Here is a 6,714-nt window from a genome sequence, read left to right as displayed (position 1 = left end):
GAGCGGTGGCTGCGTCATGACGCGGCGGCCAGATCCGGGGCGTAGCGTGTGGATGGTGCTCTGCCATCGCCCCCGCACGGATCTGCGGTGCTGGTCAGGGGTGGCGCGCGTGGGGCCCCGGGACGCCCAGATCTAGCGTATAGGAGGCGAGCTGGGTGGGAGGACTCCGGGCGGCGCGGATCTGGGCGTGGTGACCGCGGATGGTTCGTGACCGCGGGCGGTGCTGGAGCAGAGGGGCTCCGGGCGTGGTTTGGATGCGACCTGCAGGACCCGTTCTGGTCTCTGCAGGCTCGTCGTCGGTGGAGGCTTGATGGTGGCCCTGCACAGCGATGACGCGCTTGCTGTTTGTGGGGTGTGCGGTCCAGTGGAGGCAAGGGTCGACTTCGGCCTGCTGCGTGGGAGTGGCTGCCCGGGTGAAAGCCTGGCCGGTGCTGGCCGGCCGACAGCGACGGTGCCTGTGGGCGTCGCTATCCTCCTTGGAGGTGTCGTCGGGAATCTCACAGCCGGATCTTCCGGATCAAGTACTTCGGGTGAAAATTTAGATCCTGCTGCATGGTCGGGCGGTAGCGTTGTCTTGAACGTCGTTCCCCTCTTTAGGGTGCCGTCTTGAAGACTTTGATCCCTGTGGTGCCTTCCTACGACTGTACGTGCACGGTGGCTTCTGTGGCAATGATGACAGTGGTGAGCAATGCCAGAGGCGTGGCCCTGGTTGTGGTAGCCGACTCTTCTTCTTCGACGCGTCTGTGGGAGTGCCTCGACTGTCTGTTGATGTGAAGTCGAAGCCGTGGTGGGGGACCAGTGGTATACGATGATGCGTGACAGGTGATTCGTTCGGTGATCCTCCGTGACGCCACCCCTGCCCAGTTTCCTTAGTAGTTCATCGTCGGAGTCGGAGCTCCACTGCCTAGTGTGGTTTGTAAGGAGTGTTGTGCTGCAGCTTCTAGGGCTGCTGTTTTTCCTTTTGTCTTTTGATCTTCGGATCCTCTGGTCCTAAGACCTTCACCACCTTGTTATTTTCCGTTGCTTCCTGCTATTATCAATGAATGCCAGCAATGCTGGATCTTTCAAAAAAAAATATTGTCAGGCTTCTGGGCAACACATCAACAGGGATAAATCATCAATATATTTCAGTAAGGGTTGTCCCAATGACACTAGGAATGTGATCAAGAACATCTTTCATGTGCCAAACAAATCATTGTGTGAAAGGTATTTGGGATTGCCTTCTAATGTTGGATATTCAAAAAATGGTTCACTTAAATATCTATAAGATAGACTGGAACAAGGTGATTGGATGGATCGAGAAAAGTTTGTCGGTTGCAAAAAAGGAAGTTGTGGTTAAAGCCCTAGCTCAAGCAATTCCAATTTACTCTACGTCATGTTTTAAGCTACTGAGGGGCTTGTGTGAGCACTTAACTACTCTCATAAGGAAATCCTGGTGGGGTAGCAAGAACGGCAAACGCAAACCTGCATTGGTTTCGTATATGAAACGATGACACAACCAAAGTTTATGGCTGGTCTAAGGTTTAGGAATTTTGAGCATTTTAATCTCTCCTTCACGGCCCGGTAGGCTTTGAGAATTTTACAAACCCTTGACAAAAGCAATATATTTCCCATCGTGTACAATACTAGAGGCACAGCTTGGTTCCCACCCTTACCAAATACGGAGGGAGATTATTGAAGGACATGGTGTTCTCTGTCAAGGTGTGGTCAGGAGGATAGGGAATGGGGCTAGCACCAATATTTGGAACCAGAATTGGCTTCCTAGGGACGAGCTTATGAGACCTCTTTTATCTCTAATCCCTAATCCACCACAGATGGCGTGGGCGATCTCATTGACTCTACTCCGGTGAGCTGGGATAGCAATTTGTTGCAGCAGGTTTTCCTCTGATCAGATGCTAGCGTCATCCTCAACATTCCAATATGTACCAGTGTGCAAGAGGATTTCTGGGCTTGGAACTTCGAATAGAACAACCGTTTTTCAGTTCGTTCTGCTTACGCATGTTGGTGGATACCAAGGGGCGCAGAGAAGCATGGTTGGATGAATGTGCGGGGTCATCTAATTCTGACGCTGAGAAATCTGGTTGGCGACATTCCCTTGTCCTAACCCATGAACAAGGGTGCATGTCGGTGTGGTTGTGCAGTCTAGTAGGGCACGCGCCTTTTATTTTGTTTTAATCGAGACTTCTTAATTATGTGAGCCATGAGGGTTGTCATGGAGCCAAGTTTTTGTGACCAAGATGTGAAGAAAAAAGTAAGTTGAGAACGAAAGAATATGTTTGTAACGATCTTTCTTGGATGTAAATCTATGTAATGCATTATTGATATGTTGTCTATATATAATGGTGTGACCTTTTTGTCGAGGTGAAATTAAGGTGTGTTTTGTGTAAAAAAAGGTCAAACGGTTTCTTGGTTTCTTACCTTCTCCGTAGATAAACCAGCATTGTTATCCTTACACACAACTTCTACAAAGAGAATTAAATAAGACAATGAGATCAGCCTTTGTTTTATATAGGGACGGTTAGGCCACAACGTGATGAGGTGGCAGTAGTAAGTTCAACAGCAGCTAGTGCTTAAAATTGCAAAAGTTCAGGTAAAAATACCAGTCTAATTGAGTAAAACAATCAATCATACAACATGAAAACTCCCACAAAAAGGAAAACTCCATAAGTTTGGAGCCCCCTCGTTCAAATAAGTCATGAATTTGGGATTGGACACACAATTTTAACCGGGTCGTTACCCTGTGCTTTGTGGCGGGATCTCTCGATGGGTGTGCCCCTTTGTAAGTGCCTGGGAGCCTGTAATACTTCACACGTTAAAATAAAACTACTCCAGGAAACTACACGAGGCGGCGAACTATAGGGACTCCGGTGAGTGGGCGGAAGAGTGGGCGAGCGAGCGAGCGAGAGGTGGGAGGGTAGTTTAGGAAACAACAACAAAATATGTACGCGACGAATTTTCTACTAGAAACGCAGAACGACATATATTTCGGTATGGAGGGAGTAGCAAAGTAAAAATAAACGTGTAAAACCCTAGTAGGAATATAACAGGCGCAGCAAAGCGAACACCGTCTTCCCAAAAGAACTACAAAAATCTGAAGTAGAGTAGAAGAAACCACATATGTCTGGCATCACCATGTATGCACGTAGCAAAGCTAGGTCCTAAGTTGTTACTCGTAGCGGACATCGCATGCAGGTGACGATGCGTCCCCGACCTGCCTCGCCACGCACGACACAATCTTCTCGCCGTCGTCGTCGACATGCCCCGTCGCCGGTATCCGCAGCGCCACGTCGAACACCAGCACGCCGTGCCTCGTGTCAGCGGCGAGCCCGTCCACCACGAACCCCGGCTGCGTGCGCTCCACCTTGCTCGCCCGCGCTACGGCCGTCGTCCACCTCGCCTTCCACGGCATCCACGGCTGGGCGCATACCTCCCGGCCAAGGGCGCCGTGCGCGAGCGGGACGCCGTGGTAGGCCACCGTCACGGCGGTGCCACGCTCCAGGCACATGCGGCCCCACAGCGGGCTCTGCGACTGCACGCCGAGGGACAGCGCGAACTCCAGGTTGGGCGGCCACCGCCCTCTGCTGAGACGGTCGTCGAGGCCCGAGACGGCGTCGACGGCGGCGTAGTAGCGCGGCGGCGTTGGGTGCTTGCACTGAGCTACGAGCCAGACGGTCGAGGCCATGAGGACTAGCAGGGCCAAGGCCATGCAGATGAGGTGACAGCGCGCCATTGATGAAGATGATTGCTTGTCCCGCCGGCTGGTCGAGCAGAGCTTCACTTGTTGATTATTGGTATGGCTTGCTCCAAGAATATATCGTAGGGGGCCGCGTCGACTAATATATATGGATCGATCGATTGCTTGCGGATTGCTTCTAAAAAACAGTTACCATAAACTTCCTCTCTAGCTGATATGTCCAAAGGAAACTAATAAATTTCTGTGCTTTCCTTTTATGTTTGAAGGCTAATATATTTCCAAGTTTCGAAAGAAACTGCAATGCTTCTATCCTCTTATCTCTATTTCTAATGGAGCAGTTGGTAGTCTCGCTTCCAGGTTTTTTTTCGTCCCACCACTTTCGTCCAGTTTTTTTTTGTAGGTTAACCGTCGTAGATTTTTTTCGATGCTGGTTTCTTATTCACCGGTTTATTTACCCCTCAGCTCTTTCCTTGCAAATCAGCACTTACCAAACATGCACGCAATCACGGATCTAAATTTACTAACTTATCCCAATCAACCAATACCTTCCGTTATTGCAAATCTCTACTCCTAATGGAGCAGTTGGTAGTCTCGCTTCCAGGTTTTTTTCGTCCCACCACTTTCGTTCGGTTTTTTTCGTAGGTTAACCGTCGTAGATATTTTTCGTCGCCTCCCCCACTTCATCGGTTTATTTTCACTTCACCCTCTCACACAACGAAAAAAACTGAACGGATCAGAACTTTCCATACTGACGCAAATTATTTAGTAATGTCTTTATGTAAAAGAATCAATCACAATCAATCTCTAAAGATCAAATCTAAATTAATTAATCTTCATAATGTTTGTTTCCTTTCGAATCACGTCCATAACTTTCCTTCCTTGTTTGGGCAGAAATTGTTTGGTAGCAGAGATTAGGAAGCTTCCTATGAGTGTAGTAATAGGAAGTATTCTTTTTCTTGATGATTCGTTTTCATGCATGATGATAGTAAATTAGGCCAACATTCACTACTATTTATCAACGTCATCAATCGTATCCATTCCTACCAGTTTTAAGGGAATCTGCTCGCTATGTCTTTTTTAAGGGGATCCGCTCGCTAAGTCGTCGTCGCACGTTATTTTCACAAACAATCTCTACTTCTAATGGAGCAGTTGGTAGCCTCGTACGGTTTATTTTTGTCCTCCTCCCACCTCCACTGGTTCTTTTTCTCTCCACTCTTTCCTTGCAAACCAATAATTTCCTAACATACAAAAGATCACGAATCTATCTTTCCTTACCCGAACCAATCGTGCCCTACATCAGTGCATTTCTTTATTAAGAAAACTAACACGTAAATCTTAACGCATTGTAAACAAATCCCGTTATGGACCTAATTAATTTATTATGAAATCTATACGTGGTCGCATTCGTTCTTTTTCTCTCCACTCTTTCCTTGCAAACCACTAATTTCCTAACATACAAAAGATCATGAATCTATCTTTCCTTACCCGAATAAATCGATCCCTACATTAGTGCATTTCTTTATTAAGAAAACTAACACGTAAATCTTAATGCATTGTAAAGAATTCCCGTTATGGACCTAATTAATTTATTATGGAATCTGTACGTGGTCGCATCTCTCCCCTCGTGAAAAAGTCGCAACCATCTCCCGTTAAAAAGGAAAAGAGAACATGAACGATCAATCCCACACCATGCATCTCAGTAGCAAAAAATCGCCCCCGCCTCTGCTACTGCGCCTCGCCGTGTGCCCGGCTCGACCCATGCCTCGCCTGCATGGCTGGACGCCGCCATCTCCACCGCCACGTACAAGAAAACGGTGGGCAGAACCATCCATTCAAATCGCACACCCCCACCCTCCTCTGCAATCCCTAGCCCCGCATCACCCTATCGCTTTCTCGCCTCTCTTTCCCCTCGATGTAGATGGTGCCGAGCGGCGGCCTCAAGCACCGGCAGTGCTGCCCTCTCTATCTTCGCTGCGTCGAGAGATGGGCCGAGGCTATCGTCGGTTCGCCACCCACGATTGGGCCGCCTCCGGTTGTCGCGCACCACCGGCTCCACCTAACGTGCCCGACCCTCTCCGCTTTCGACCTTCCGGTGACCACATCCCTCCGCGCCTCCATCCATCATCCACAAGGCCACTCCCTGCACCCACCCTCCTAAATTCTCCATACCGGCGGACAATCACCGAAGATCCAAGTTGGCCCGATATCAATTTTCTTACATGCTTTCTTTATCAGTTGGTGATGGGAATGGGTTCCAATTTCTCTCTCTAACTGTGGATTCGCAGGCAATAAGCGCTTCTACATGCATCCTCCTGTCGGTCCCTAAAGTACCAAGGTAAATGGTTGATGTTGCGTTTGTCTAGGATGATATATGTTGGCTATGTTCCGGTTCATCCGAGCAGTTCCGGTACATCGTGCATTTATCTTGCCAGTAATGTTCTGTGATGCTCTGATGCATTTTGGGAATTGTTTATCTTGTCTTCAGTGCAGAACATTTGTTTATTAATGCATGGGAAGAATCCTTGTTACTACCTTGAACCTGTTTTATAATCCATATTGTTATGCACTAGCGCGTGTGCGTGTGAAATAGATGGATTATGGTCTCGTACCCAATAAGATGGATATGTGTGTGTGTTAGAGAGAGAGAGAGAGAGGGAGAGGGGGAGAGAGAGTGAGGAGGAGGGAGGGAGAGAGTGTGTGTGAGAATTTGATGGTAAAAAGATCGCCAATGTCACTTGATATGTATGAGAATATTAAATGTAATATTAACATAATTGATATTGAACTCTTAAATTTAATGTGGCCCCGTTGCAATGCACGGGTGTTCTTCTAGTATATACTAGTATGTCGGTTGCGACCTGAGTAAGCAAATTTTAATATGTCCTCCTTTTTTTTGTTTCGAGTGAGATGGCAAACTATTGTAGTATGTGAAAGTCACGCTTTTGGTGCGCGTGGATTTTAGATTCTAAGAGCATCTCCACTAGGCTCCCTAAGAAGCCCCCCAGAGGCATTTTTTCAGC

This window comes from Triticum aestivum, chromosome 6B (genome assembly GCF_018294505.1).
Source record: "Triticum aestivum cultivar Chinese Spring chromosome 6B, IWGSC CS RefSeq v2.1, whole genome shotgun sequence".
Lineage (NCBI taxonomy): Eukaryota > Viridiplantae > Streptophyta > Magnoliopsida > Poales > Poaceae > Triticum > Triticum aestivum.
This window is presented reverse-complemented; position numbering follows the sequence as displayed.